We start from the raw sequence: 15,971 nt of genomic DNA on the forward strand, positions 1-15,971 counted from the left end.
AAAACATCAACCAATTTATGAAGACTAGTGGAAGCGATAGGAACTGCAAGCAAGTGCCTTATAAATCTAGATACACATTGAGAAACCCATTGAGAACACTGTCCATCTCAAAAAAAACAAATTTCTGGATGGTTTGTCCTCGGGGTTTCGCCTGCCAAATAAGTTCTGTTATACTCACAGACATAATTGTAACAGTTTTAGAAACTTTACAGTGTTTTCTATCCATATCTACCAATTATATGCATATCCTAGCTTCTGGGCCTGAGTAGCAGGCAGTTTACTTTGGGCACGTTTTTTCATCCGGACGTCAAAATACTGCCCCTAGCCCAAAGAACTTATCTAAGGCCAATGACTGTTTGCATTGGTCCACGGCCTACGCCAAGTCAGAACATTGGTTAATGTATTACAGTACCAATGTTTGTTAGTGGCTGACTCCACTGTTTTCTCCCTCGTCCTCTAGGTGACATCCCAGACGATGAGTGGAATCTGCTGTATGTGGCAGTAACTCGGGCCAAGAGCTCTCTGGTCATCACCAAGAAACATCACCAACATCCTCACACTAGCTGGGGTGAGAGCACTGATCACCGGAGGCTGGTGAGTGGAGGACGGCTCATAATAATGGCTGGAATGGAATGGTATTAAACACATAGAACCTTGTTTGATTCCATTCAGGCCATTATTATGAGTTGTCCTCCCCTCAGCAACCTCCTCTGGCACTGACCCCCTCCACTACACTCATCCCTCTTCACTTCTTCTCTCTCTCTTATTCTTCTACTCCACCCCCTCTACCCCTCCATAATCCTCTCCATCACTCTTTAACACACTCCTTCGCTCTACTTAACTCTCTCCTATTCCCAGTCTTTCTGTCTTTTGTGTGTTATTTCTCAAACACCGTCTCAGAGAAATGTACAAGCTGTTCATTGAAGCAGGATGTTGTGGTAATGTAATTCTGAGAAAGCCTCATTCCTCTTTGGGTGACATTTATGTGACGCAAATGAGCACGTCACTGTGCAAGTGAATGTGTTCCAATTGAATTTATGTTCTGTGAAAGCCTCCTCCCATAGCCTGGTGGTCTAGTCTGTGTTGTTAGCCAACCCTCTGTGTATGGCTTGACAGTGATTGGAGAGTAGGAAGCGCTACAGCACGTACAGTATGGGACCAAGGCTCAAAAAGCTTCTCAGAGCAGGAGTGCTGATCTAAGGCCAGATCCACTTGTCCATATAATTATTTTCCTTGTGATCTAAAAGGCAAAACTGATCCTAGATCAGCACTCCTGCTCTGAGACTCTTTGTGAATACGGGACCAGGCTAACTCCTCCCATGGTTAACCCTTTAACTTCCTGTTGTTCCCCAGGAGTACTTCCTGAGGACAGAGTTGACCAGCGCTCTGCTGACCGAGGGCCAGCCCCCCTGCTGCTCCGTGCGGGAGTGTCATAACCACATCATGCCCGACTGGCCCCTCGCCATGTGCAAACTGCCACTCCAATATGTAAGGCCCCACTTCCTCCTCCCTACCACCATACCACATTTTGATTTGCAATGTCTCTCAACCAGACCTGATCTCTTCAGACAGGTGTGGTGCAGGAGATCTAGAAAAATTGCCCACATTCCACTAACAGCTAACCAGTCAGACCTGTTAGCCAACTGTAAAAGCTAGTCAGTCGGTCAGAGAGCCCCTACGGGGAAATCATGTTATCACTGTTACATTTAGTGTGCCTAAGCCGGGCTGAGGCAGTGAATGTTAAGTCATAAAAGGGATTTAGTACATACAGCAGTTGTATTTGAGATGGTGAACTCCTGTTCATTCACAAAGCTTGTGTATCAGGTTTGAAGGTAAGACCCAGATGTAGACTGTGTCGAAGTGACACTGTCTATTACAGCAAAGGGCAGGCAAACGACAGGTCAAGGCAGGCAGGGGTCGATAGCCAGAGTAGTGGGGGAAAGGTACAAGACTTCAGGGTCGGGTCAGGCACAGATTGGTAATCCAGAGTTGGGGCAAAGGTACAGGACGGCAGGCAGAATGGTCAGGCAGGCGGGCTCAGAGACGGGTCAAAACCAGGAGGGTGAGAAAAGAGACTGGGGAAAAGCAGGAGATGAGACAAACGCTGGTGGACTTGACAAACAAGACGAACAGAGAACACAGGTATAAATACACAGGGGATAATGGGAAAGATGGAAACAGGAGACAAAGGGCTGTGAGATATGGGTTTAACTCTGGACACATGAAAGGTGGGATGTGTATGAAGGGTACCGGGCAACAGAAGATGAACACAGCAGAGGGCTAATCATTTTGGAGATGGGAAATGGCCCTATAAACTGGGGGGAGAGTTTGCGGGATTCTACCCGGAGGGGCAGATCCCAGGTGGATAGCCATACTTTCTGCCCGAGACGATTTCCGGGGAGCCGTGGTCCAATGGTGATCTGCCTGTCGTCGATACCTGGAGGTGGTCTTGAGGGCCGACTGGGCTCTCCTCCAGGTATGACGACAGTGGTGGACTAACATCTGGGCAGAGGGAATGAGGACCTTCCTTCTGTTTGGGGAAAAGCGGGATCTGGTTCCAGGGAAGGGTGTTGCGGGCGTATTTGACCCACCCCAGCTGCTGGCTCCAGGAGGTGGGGTTGGCAGAGACCAGGCAGCGTATAGTAGTCTCCAGTAGAGGTCGACCGATTAACCTCTATGGGCTAGGTCTACTCAACAACCAGTGTAATCCCGTGGCGCGATATTCAAATACCTTAGAAATGCTATTACTTCAATTTCTCAAACATATGACTATTTTACACCATTTTAAAGACGAGACTCTCGTTAATCTAACCACACTGTCCAATTTCAAAAAGGCTTTACAACGAAAGCAAAACATTAGATTATGTCAGCAGAGTACCCAGCCAGAAATAATCAGACACCCATTTTTCAAGCTAGCATATAATGTCACATAAACCCAAACCACAGCTAAATGCAGCACTAACCTTTGATGATCTTCATCAGATGACAATCCTAGGACATTATGTTATACAATACATGCATGTTTTGTTCAATCAAGTGCATATTTATATCAAAAAACAGCTTTTTACACTAGCATATGACTAGCATTCCCACCGAACACTTCCGGTGAATTTACTAAATTACTCACGATAAACGTTGACAAAAGACATAAATATTTTAAGAATTATAGATACAGAACTCCTTTATGCACTCGCTATGTCCGATTTTAAAATAGCTTTTCGGTGAAAGCACATTTTGCAATATTCTGAGTAGATAGCCCGGCCATCAAGTGTGGTACTCACCAAACTCCGATTTACTATTAGAAAAGTTTGATTACCTTTGCTGTTCTTCGTCAGAATGCACTCCCAGGACTTCTACTTCAATAACAAATGTTGGTTTGGTTCAAAATAATCCATAGTTATATCCAAATAGCGGTGTTTTGTTAGTGCGTTCAAGACACTATCCGAAGGGTAACGAAGGGTGATGCGCCCGACGTGTTTCGTGACAAAAAATTTCAAAATGTTCCATTACCGTACTTCGAAGCATGTCAAACGCTGTTTAAAATCTATTTTTATGCCATTTTTCTCGTAAAAAAAGCGATAATATTCCGACGAGTCGTTGTTTTCGTTCAAAGAGAGAGAAAGTAAACATGGTGTCGGCTCGTGCACCGCGCCTCCAGTCTCATTGTCCTCAGATCGACCACTTACAAAATGCGCTAATGTTTTTTCAGCCATGGCCTGCAAAGCCACCATTCATCGTTCTGGTGCCTTCTGAGAGCCTATGGGAGCGTTAGAAAATGTCACGTGATGCCAGAGATCCCCTGTTTTGGTTAGAGATGATTAAGAAGGCCAGGAAATAGTCAGAGAGAGCGCTTCCTGTTTGGAATCTTCTCAGGTTTTGGCCTGCCAAATGAGTTCTGTTATACTCACAGACACCATTCAAACAGTTTTAGAAACTTTAGGGTGTTTTCTATCCAAATCAAAACAATTATATGCATATTCTAGTTACTGGGCAGGAGTAGTAACCAGATTAAATCGGGTACGTTTTTTATCCGGCCGTGCAAATACTGCCCCCTATCCCCAACAGGTTAATCGGAATGGCCGATTTAATTAGGGCCGATTTCAAGTTTCATAACAATTGGTATTTTTGGCCACCGATTTGCCGATTTTTATTTATATATATATTTTTCTCCATTTTGTTTTTGTTATTTTTGTATTTATTTTTTTCCATTTTTTTAACAAAAAATGTAAATTATTTTTTTATTTTTCAGAATGGTTTATTTTATTATTATTTATTTATTTAAAAATTATTTGTTTTGTTTTTGCAACCTTCCGGTTACTAGTCCAACGCTCTAACCACCTGCCTTACATTGCACTCCACAAGGAGCCTGCATGGCTCCTGTTACCTGTTAAGCGAGGGCAGCAAGAAGCCAAGGTAAGTTGCTAGCTAGCATTAAACTTAGCTTATAAAAAACTATCAATCTTAACATAATCACTAGTTAACTACACATGGTTGATGATATTACTAGTTTATCTAACGTGTCCTGCGTTGCATATAATCGATGCGGTGCCTGTTAATTTCTCATCGAATCACAGCCTACAAATGGGTAATGATTTAACAAGCGCATTTGCGAAAAAAGCACTGTCGTTGCCTTTCTTTAAAATCAATACACAAGTATATACACTGCTCAAAAAAATAAAGGGAACACTTAAACAACACAATGTAACTCCAAGTTCCACTTAGGAAGCAACACTGATTGACAATACATTTCACATGCTGTTGTGCAAATGGAATAGACAACAGGTGGAAATTATAGGCAATTAGCAAGACACCCCCAATAAAGGAGTGGTTCTGCAGGTGGGGACCACAGACCACTTCTCAGTTCCTATGCTTCCAAGCTGATGTTTTGGTCACTTTTGAATGCTGGCAGTGCTTTCACTCTAGTGGTAGCATGAGACGGAGTCTACAACCCACACAAGTGGCTCAGGTAGTGCAGCTCATCCAGGATGGCACATCAATGCGAGCTGTGGCAAGAAGGTTTGCTGTGTCTGTCAGCGTAGTGTCCAGAGCATGGAGGCGCTACCAGGAGACAGGCCAGTACATCAGGAGACGTGGAGGAGGCCGTAGGAGGGCAACAACCCAGCAGCAGGACCACTACCTCTGCCTTTGTGCAAGGAGGAGCAGGAGAAGCACTGCCAGAGCCCTGCAAAATTACCTCCAGCAGGCCACAAATGTGCATGTGTCTGCTCAAACGGTCAGAAACAGACTCCATGAGTGTGATATGAGTGCCTGATGTCCACAGGTGGGGGTTGTGCTTACAGCCCAACACCGTGCAAGAAGTTTGGCATTTGCCAGAGAACACCAAGATTGGGAAATTCGCCACTGGCGCCCTGTGCTCTTCACAGATGAAAGCAGGTTCACACTGAGCACGTGACAGACGTGACAGAGTCTGGAGACGCCGTGGAGAACGTTCTGCTGCCTGCAACATCCTCCAGCATGACCGGTTTGGCGGTGGGTCAGTCATGGTGTGGGGTGGCCAGAGGTAGCCTGACTGCCATTTGGTACCGAGATGAGATCCTCAGACCCCTTGTGAGACCATATGCTGGTGCGGTTGGCCCTGGGTTCCTCCTAATGCAAGACAATGCTAGACCTCATGTGGCTGGAGTGTGTCAGCAGATCCTGCAAGAGGAAGGCATTGATGCTATGGACTGGCCTGCCCGTTCCCCAGACCTGAATCCAATTGTGCACATCTGGGACATCATGTCTCGCTCCATCCACGAACGCCACGTTGCACCACAGACTGTCCAGGAGTTGGCAGATGCTTTAGTCCAGGTCTGGGAGGAGATCCCTCAGGAGACCATCCGCCACCTCATCAGGAGCATGCCCAGGCGTTGTAGGGAGGTCATACAGGCACGTGGAGGCCACACACACTACTGAGCCTAATTTTGACTTGTTTTAAGGACATTACATCAAAGTTGGATCAGCCTGTAGTGTGGTTTTCCACTTTAATTTTGAGTGTGACTCCAAATCCAGACCTATATGGGTTGATAAATTGGATTTCCATTATTTTTGTGTGATTTTGTTGTTAGCACATTCAACTATGTAAAGAAAAAAGTATTTAATAAGATTATTTTTTCATTCAGATCTAGGATGTGTTGTTTAAGTGTTCCCTTTATTTTTTTGAGCAGTATATTTTTAAACCTGCTTATTTAGTTAATATTGCCTGCTAACATGAATTTGTTTCACTTCTCTAGCGTTCCGTGCAAGCAGTCAGGGTATATACAGCAGTTTGAGCCGCCTGGCTCATTGCGGACTGTGTGAAGTCCATTTATTCCTAACAAAGGCCGTAATTAATTTGCCAGAATTGTACATAATTATGACATAATATTGAAGGTTGTGCAATGTAATAGGAATATTTAGACTTAGGGATGCCACCCGTTAGATAAAATACGGAACGGTTCCGTATTTCACTAAAATAATAAACGTTTCGTTTTCGAAATGATAGTTTCCGGATTCGACCATATTAATGACCAAAGGCTCGTATTTCTGTGTGTTATGTTATAATTAAGTCTATGATTTGATATTTGATAGAGCAGTCTGACTGAGCGATGGTAGGCAGCAGCAGGCTCGTAAGCATTCATTCAAACAGCACCTTTGTGCGTTTTGCCAGCAGCTCTTTGCAATTCTTCAAGCATTGCGCTGTTTATGACTTCAAGCCTATCAACTCCCAAGATTAGACTGGTGTAACTGATGTGAAATGGCTAGCTAGTTAGCGGGTGCGCGCTAATAGCGTTTCAAACGTCACTCGCTCTGAGACTTGGAGTAGTTGTTCCCCTTGCTCTACATGGGTAACGCTGCTTCGAGGGTGGCTGTTGTCGATGTGTTCCTGGTTCGAGCCCAGGTAGGAGCGAGGAGAGGGACGGAAGCTATACTGTTACACTGGCAATACTAAAGTGCCTATAAGAACATCCAATAGTCAAAGGTATATGAAATACAAATCGTATAGAGAGAAATAGTCCTATAATAACTACAACCTAAAACTTCTTACCTGGGAATATTGAAGACTCATGTTAAAAGGAACCACCAGTTTTCATATGTTCTCATGTTCTGAGCAAGGAACTTAATCGTTAGCTTTTTTACATGGCACATTTTGCACTTTTACTTTCTTCTCCAACACTTTGTTTTTGCATTATTTAAACCAAATTGAACATGTTTCATTATTTATTTGAGGTTAAATTGATAGTATTTATGTATTATATTAAGTTAAAATAAGTGTTCATTCAGTATTGTTGTAATTGTCATTATTACAAACAAAAAAATATTTAATCGTCCGATTTAACCGGCAACGGTTTTTTTTTTTGGGTCCTCCAATAATTGGTATCGGCGTTGAAAAATCATAATCGGTCGACCTCTAGTCTCCAGATCCTGGTTGGCTTGCTCCGTCTGGCTGTTAGACTGGGGGTGGAATCCGGAGGACAGGCTGGCCGATGACCCAATTAAGGTGCAGAACGTCTTCCAGAACCGAGACGAGAACTGAGGACCCCGGTCAGAGACCATGTCGACCGGTAGTCCATGGATCCGGAAGACGTGCTGCACCATGAGCTGTGCCGTCTCCTTGGCAGAGGGTAGTTTAGGGAGAGGAATGAAGTGGGCGGCTTTGGAAAACCGATCCACCACAGTCAGGATGGCGGGGATGCCATCAGATGGGGGATGACCCGTGACAAAGTCCAGGGAGCTGTGGGACCAGGGACATGAGGGACAGGCAGAAGTTGGAGGAGACCAGCCGGAGCTTGTCGGAGTCTTGTTTTGTGCACCGTGCAAGCGGCGACAAATGCGGAGACGTCAGGGACCATGGTGGGCCACCAAAAGCCAGGGTCCGGCAGGAGCCCGGGTGGCAGGCAAGAACATCCGGTTATCTGGGGCCAATCCACCACCATTCACCTTCCCAGATCCATCTGGACACTCCCAGCGGAGATGATGTGCCCCAGAAAGGGGATGGTGGAGCAATGGAACCCTCACTTCTCTGCCTTAACAAACAGCTGGTTCTCCAGGAGGCGTTGAAGATCCTGTCGGATGTGGAGCACATGTTCTTGGGGGGGAGCGGGTGAAGACAAGGATGACATCAATGTAGACGAAAACGAACAAGTACAACATGTCGCGGAGAACATAATTTACCCAAACCATGGAACACAGCAGGGGCGTTGGTGAGGCCAAATGGCATGACCAAATACTCGTAGTGGCCGCTGGCCATGTTGAAGGTGGTCTTCCACTCATCCCCCTCCCGTATCCGCACGAGGTGGTAGGCGTTCCGTAGATCCAGCTTGGAAAACACGGTGGCACCCTGGAGCGGCTCGAAGGCTGAGGAGATGAGTGGTAGCGGTTCTTCACCATTATGTCATTGAGTCCCGGTAGTCGATGCACGGGCGCAGGGTCTTGTCCTTCTTCTCCACAAAGAAGAACCCTGTGGCGGCGGGAGAGGACAAAGGACGCAATAAATCCTGCAGCTAGGGAGCCCCCAATGTAGGTGTCCATAGCCTTGGTCTCCGGTCCCGACAATGAGTACAGTCGTCCCTGGGGTGGAGTAGTGCTAGGGAGAAGGTCAATCCCACAGTCATATGGTCGGTGCGGCGGAAGCGAAGTGGCCCGGGCCTTGTTGAACACCCCCCCGAAGGTCCTGGTTCTCCGCGGGAAGGTCCGGGGCACCGTCCAAGCCCCCAGGAAAACATCCCGGGGCTGGTTGTGCTGACTTCAGACACTGGGCGTGGCAGAACCGGCTCCTGCCCATGATGGCACCAACAGACCAGTTCATGAGGGGATTGTGTCACTGGAGCCAAGAGAATCCTAATACCACGGGAATCTGAGGAGACTTGATTAGCAGGAATTGAATAGTCTCGCTGTGATTCCCTGACACCCGTAGGTTGATGGGAGTGGTAATATGAGTGACCCAGCCTATAGTGCGCCCGACCAGCGCTCTAACGTCCATGGGAATGTTGAGGGGCTGAATGGGGATGTTCAGCTCGGAAGCTAGACAACTCTTCGTGTTGATCCTGTATTGCCGTTCCGCAGACGATACCCAAGCTCTACCTAGTTGCATAGGCTCGGGAAGCGGTCACTCAGCCGTTTTCGGCGACTTTCGGGGAAGGTCGGGAAGTCTCGGGTTCTTTCTGCAACGGGATTGTCCGGGACTTCCGGGATGACTCGAGATCCGTAGGTAACTCCCGAGCTGCAAGTGCGTCCTTGACAACCTCCGAGACGACGTGCAGGAACATATCGAACAGTGCTTCCTAGTTCCAAGCACTCTCCGCTGCCAACGTGCTGAAATCCACCGCATAGTCTGCTACACTGTGGGATTCCTGCCGCAGCTTCTCTCCCGGAGAATGGGGCATCAAAAACCTTCTTCACCTCTCCCATGAACCCCTCCAGACTAACGCATATGGCCGGCTGTTGTTCCCATACAGCAGTAGCCCAGGTGAGAGCCCTCCCGGACATCAGCGTAATAGGCTATCTTTGAGCGATCCGAGGGGAAGGAGGAGGGCTGAAGCTCGAAAATGAGGGCATACTGAGCTAGAAATGTCTTGACAGGTGCTCGGCTCTCCATTGAAGCGTTCCGGGGGAGGTAAGCGGGACTCCAGAGAAGGTGGAGTGACTGATGAGATGGCGCTGCTAGCAGCTGGGTTACTGAGGGTCTGTGGGGTTACCACTGTAGTAGGCTGCCTCCCAGACAACCCGCGGAATTGCTCCAGCAAAATGTCTAATGCCCGGTCATGGCGTTCAGGCAACATTTGGACCCCCTCCATAAGGCCACGCAGCAGTGGCTCCTTGGGAGGAGATGGCATCGCGCAGCTGGCCCGGGTCTGCTGGTTCAGTCATGGCCAGTTCGTACTATCAGGGTTTGAAGGTAAGACCCAGATGCAGAGTGTGTCAAAGTAACAATTTTATTACAGCTACAGGGCAGGCAAACGACAGGTCAAGGCAGGCAGGGTTTTGATAACCAGAGTAGTGGGGCAAAGGTACAGGACGGCAGGCAGGCTCAGGGTCAGGCAAAGTGGTCAGGAAGGCGGGCTCAGAGACAAGACAGGCAAGGGTCAAAACCAGGAGGGTGAGAAAAAGAGAGACTGGGGAAAAGCAGGAGCTGAGACAAAAAACGCTGGTAGACTTAACAAGACGAACTGGCAGACAGAACACAGGTGTAAATACACAGGGGATAATGAGGAAGATGGGCGACACCTGAAGAGGGGGGGTGGAGACAATCACAAAGACAGGTGAAAAAGATCAGGATGTGACATTGTGTGTGACTGACTCTCTGTGTGTTGTAGATGGATAGTGCAGACGATGGAGGTCCTATGTGTGGGGCGTGTGTGTTGCAGCGTATCGGCCCCACGGCCAGTCTCCTAGCCTCCCCAGAACTGCTCAAGGTCCTGCCAGTGACCGAGGAGCACCTGAACCTGCCCATCAACTACGCTTTGCTGATGGCTCTCTTCTGAGGGGACACGCTCACGTACACACGCAAACTCAACGTGCTGCTTGAACTGTTCTGCAAACACACCCACACAACATGAGACATGGACCTCTCCACTGATGTTGTCATGGGAAAAAAAATCTGTCTGCTTAATAGGCATTTGAACGAGCCAATTATGGACCAGAAGGTGTAGTGGAAAATTGTCTTAAGAATAACACTTCTTACAAGAACTTGTAAATTCAATATAGACTTTAATACAGAGTAGTAAAGCCGAGCCGGTCCGCGGAACAACAACTGCCTTCCTTAGGCCCCGGCTCTGCTTTTATGCATATACAATACACAGGTCCATCCTTTATGTAAATGAAGTAAAACCCCCTATGCGTTCTACCACCTTTTTCTTTCCATCCAATGGATAACGCCCATATCTGCTTTTAGCTCTAACATAGTAGGGGCTAGACTCCTCACATGGATATGAAATAATTCTTACATTGCATGCTTACGCTTGGCATATATTTTTTGTCATGGACATACATTCAGCTTGCCTGGCCTTTGCGTGGTTCCTGCTTGGGGATACATAGCCATCTGCTATTTCCACTCAGGGCCTGCTGCCAGTCTCCTCTTTCGCTAGCTAATGTATTTCTATTTTTCTTCCCTCAGCACGTCTACCTTTCTCCCACATAATCCCTCCTCTGGGACTAAATAGTCCCACATCAAACATGATTAAATTAGAGACAATAAGGATGGAAGCAAAATAATAGATACATAGAACAATAAATGTGTTGAACGAAATGTGAAAAGACAGAACATAATCATATACTGGACCAAACATCTCCAATCCGATAACATAGATAGGAGTAAAAGATCCAGTCAAACTTAAAATAGTAAACAAGGATACATATAACAAATCAGTATACTATGAAGAAGTATGAGCATAGCCTTGCCTGAGTTTATCTCAGTTATTTAAAACATAAAGAAAATAAGAAAATCCTGATGTCATTCTAAATTTGACACTTAAACAAGATCCTTCCTTACAGACACCTCTGTAACAACAGTGAAATCACAAATGAAAACACCTGCTAAAGGACTAAGGACATGGTCCATGGACACTTGTAACCGAAATTTCCCCCATTTTACCCACAAGTTTAAGTATACAAAATTCAGAAGTTCTAACTTAATTTATCCCTTGTCAAAGGTAGAAAGGTAATAGACAATAGACTCCATAGTAAATGATTACCAGGTTATACATCTTTAATACTGCAAGAGATAGTGTTACTTGAGTTATATTACCACATGTACCTTTGTAATCCATAATCATTCCTTTATCATCAAATTTACTAAGTCCTGCAGTTTCTAACACCCAAATAGTTTAACAATTAACTGTAGTGTTTCTCACATCTATCCCATTATCTCCACAGCTGTAGAAACATTCATATCTACTTTTTACCATAGTAAACCTATCATTATGAGGACCATTTCATTCAGTTCTCATGTCATATGTTGCACATTCATGTTCTCCCAACATATTTTGGTTTAATTCACTTCTACCTTTAGTGCTACCTAATGCCAATCTGCATTCTATGTTACACAAAGGTATGTAGTATTGACTCTGAATACATTGAACATTTTCCATTTAACACATTCTTCAACAGATGCAAGTTCAGGTATAATTAAAATATCAGACCAATGTGATTTGCTAGACAAAATGCAATTGTCCATCCTATGTTTAGTTGCTTCTTACTGAGCTCACCTATACAAGCCATTTGTTATTGCTTTTCAAAATTTTTGATCAATGTTTGATTCTTGGGTAGTTTCTTCATTGTAGCTACCCGAGTTGGTAACAGATGTCCAGATTTTCTCCATCAACCCACTTCCTTATGGTTTTTCTATTGTCTTAGTTGGTGTACTAGTCTCTAGTGGGAGGTAATTTTACAATTTCTTCTAGGTTTGTTGCTGTTGCTGTCAAGACCATTCTACCATTCTTCGTCTATCCTGTTTCACTGTCTGTTAAAAAGACCATGTGAGGACAGAGAAGTTGATAAGAAAGTTTCCTTTCCATTCTCCTGTAGTTGTTTCTCCGTCCCCTTGAACAACACCTCTATCAGGGGTTTCTGCCAGAGTAGGTATGTCATCAGGAGCAACAGGCATGTCACTCCTCCCCATCCCTGGACTCTCTGGATATTCAGGAGAGAGAGTCTGTTGGCTGTTGAAAGTTGCTCCTCGATCCACCTCCTCTTCGGCTCCTGCCTGGCTCCTGCCTGGCTCCTGCCTGGCTCCTGCCTGGCTCCTGCCTGGCTCCTGCCTGGCTCCTGCCTGGCTCCTGCCTGGCTCCTGCCTGGCTCCTGCCTGGCCTGGTGGTTGTCCCCTCCTTCCCGACGGGACTTTGGTACAGTGGTTTAGATGGTACCACGTGTTGCTTCCTTTCACCTGGACAGCAGTTAACATTGTTCGAGCCACCTTGTAGGGACCCTCCCTCCTTGGCTCATTCCTTTCTTCCGGAACACTCGGACCTGGTCTCTTGGATCACCAGACGTGGAACCTCTGGTCCTGGTTCAGGTTTCTGCCTTCTTTCTGTGAGGCATTCAAACTTAGAGACTTATGGCCTCTGTTTTATGATCACACCATACATCCACTTATTTCCATTACTCATCATACACCAACTAACATTCCAGCTGAAGCTGGCGACCCCTCTCCTGGTTCCTAAGCATAAGACTTGGAAAGTGAAAAACAAAAACACAACAGTATTGACAATGTGATATGTCATGCATAAATATATTCATGGAACCGAAATCTGAGACCATGACAATTCCCACTCTCTCTTCACCTGACTCTATGCCTCCAGGATACTTTTCTGCTGGAATCCACAAAAATAAAAGCACTAAAAAGCTTCCTCATGCTTCCACCCAGTCTTCCCCTTTCGGCCACAGGTTCTGCGAGGTGTTCCCAAATCATGCCATTTTCACTTTGTTTCCCATCTGCTCCATTTCAACTGATAGGCATATCCCTAATAAACATTATATCTTCTTGAAGTAATTCAATACTGTATATGCTTTCACATTAATGCCTTTAACATGTTGTTTAGATCACAATTACCCTAACATCTGTCCTTTTTCATATGATGCATTAACCAATAAAATAAGTAGCTCCCAAACCCAACAACTGTATGTCTACAGTGGAATCTAGTCTCTCTCTGTCCGCGTCCTCTGTCATGGTGCTTTCAAGCTCACCCATTATTCAGCTGGACCTTACTTCTTGTGAGAATTATGCGCCCACCGAAGAGAGACATGATGATCTTTACCACTGCAGGTGCTGTAAGAAGTATACCCCCAGCCTGGTGTATCTTGATGTACACTCAATCTCTAGAAGTCAGCCCATGCCCTTGGTTATTTCTGGCTTATGTGCTGCTTTTCTCCTGAGGACATACACACTAACACATGGGTTATTTCCTGACAACAGACTTTCTTCTCATGTCAAGATCACTACTTTGTAATATTTAAATAACAGCCCTATTTAAACATTGTCTCAAATACCTCGCCTCCTACCACAGATATTCTTATACATAATGATAGCCAAATTATGGTCCCTACAGCAACTGCTGTTAGAATAACATGTAATCAGTCAAGTGTCTTCCAGTTGGAAGACTATCCAACCTCTTAAAACTCCAAGTCATAACTCTTAAACTTTTACCATAGTGTTAAATGTCACCACTATCACTTTTACTCTTCCCATAATCTAGGTATGTGTAATGTTCAATTTACTCAGAATTGTCCCTATGTTGTGCATCCCTATATTTTTCACAGCCAGCTGTCCTTTCTCTTCTGTGAGTTCTCTCTTCTATTAATATACATAGTCTCTAGAAATAACACCCCTCTACTACCATAACCTTCATTTATGAGCCCCCTCAGATCCCCAATGCAGTCATAGTTCTTCTAACCCATAACACAATTTACTACTAATTTCCTTCCACAGTTTGATACATACTTAAACATTCTCAAATCAATTTTAGTCAATTTATATCATTCCCTCCTCAGGAACAATAAACACACTTATGTTCCTTAAAACAAAAATAAATTGACCAGACAAGAAAAGAGCAAAATAAATTACAATAACTGCATATTTGTAATAAGTGACCACTACTCATAATGTAACTAAACCACTACTCATAATGTTGGTCTCCTCCTTCATCCTTGTGTGTATCGCAAAACAGACTATAAACTTTTTATGCAATCAATTATATCAATACAATTTAACATTACATTTCTAATGACATAATAAAACAAAAGAAACAAAAACCTTTAATCTTCTGTAAGTTCTGTCAACCTCCCTGTCTCAGGATTTAGTTTCCAGAGCTTCCCTAGGCCTAGTAAATTTAAACAGTTCTATGTCCAAATCATAACTGAAACGTGTTATAAATTGTCCAACCCAAATCAGAATTCAGTCCTTAGTGCTTCATTCCCTTAAAAATGTACATTTTATACTAAACTTGTAATACCAATGCTATCTATTCATATTACACCCCCATTTGCCTCTGTTTTTCTGTCATGAGGCCTGGTAATGAAAGGTCAGTAACCTATTCCCCTTTTAGTCTTCCTCCTCCAGCACATATCATTCCAGCATGTCTATTTCAGATACAGTTCACAGGTCATCAGACGCAGTTGTCCTTCACTCTTCCGCTGGTTAGGGAGAGTTCGAGCTTCACACACACTTGTTGTAAAAATATCTCTCTCATGCATTCTGACATCACCTTCCATGATAACTCCCTTATTCTACTGGTGATCTCTCAGACAAGTTACAGATCATTTAACAACATAACCTCTCGCAAACTTCAATATCCCAATGTTGCAAATTTTGTATTGAAACAAAAACACAATGAAATCATCTTTACTTATATCATAATCCATTTGGAGTGACTGTCATCCCTTGTTAACAGATATTTCCTTTCTATATGCAGACTGAACAAAGCACATGTGTATTTTTACCCAAAGACAATAACCCCATGGAACTGCTCATTTTCCCACTGAACACATGATTCAACAACATGTTAAATCAAAAAATACAATTATTTGAGTATCTAGTCAATTTAAGATTACAACTCTTTATCATTTTCATATGGAAATAATAGAATTTCAAAGTAATTGTACACTCTGAATAGAGACTGGTGTTTCTTATTCATTTTATATTTAAATCCCACCTGTTCCAATAATTTCTAGTGAAGTTGATCAGTCTTCATGGGAAATTCTTAGGATTCAGGGCATTTGACACCATTAAATGTTTCCTCTCCCTTCTCTGTCCCTGTCCTTCAGAACCCATTTGGATATATTTCAAAACATTTCCATCTTCCTGTATACCCAGTTTAAAACTGAATTGAAAAAGGTCCATCCAAATTAAATCCCAGAGGTCCTTTCCAGTAATCTTATCATTTTAACCTGTGTCATTAGTTCAGTATAATACAACCACTGTAGAACCTTCAAAAAGTTGATATTGTCTTATCATCTTGTTAGTCAATACGTCACATGGTTCTCAAACCCCCAAATAT

The 15,971-nt window shown here is 44.4% G+C and overlaps 1 protein-coding gene across 1 annotated transcript in view; it reads left to right on the forward strand.

The window, feature by feature from the left end:
* Positions 1 to 538: 538 nt before the first annotated feature.
* The window catches only part of LOC115198843 (F-box DNA helicase 1-like), a 42,551-nt gene continuing 27,118 nt past the window's right edge, over positions 539 to 15,971 (forward strand). Inside the window, exons 1-2 of the mRNA XM_029761178.1 lie at positions 539 to 568; positions 1,354 to 1,488. The gene's annotated coding sequence lies outside the window, so the exon portion shown is untranslated. The remainder of the gene's footprint in view (positions 569 to 1,353; positions 1,489 to 15,971) is intronic.

The sequence above is a fragment of the Salmo trutta genome, chromosome 8 (assembly GCF_901001165.1).
Source record: "Salmo trutta chromosome 8, fSalTru1.1, whole genome shotgun sequence".
Classification (NCBI taxonomy): domain Eukaryota; kingdom Metazoa; phylum Chordata; class Actinopteri; order Salmoniformes; family Salmonidae; genus Salmo; species Salmo trutta.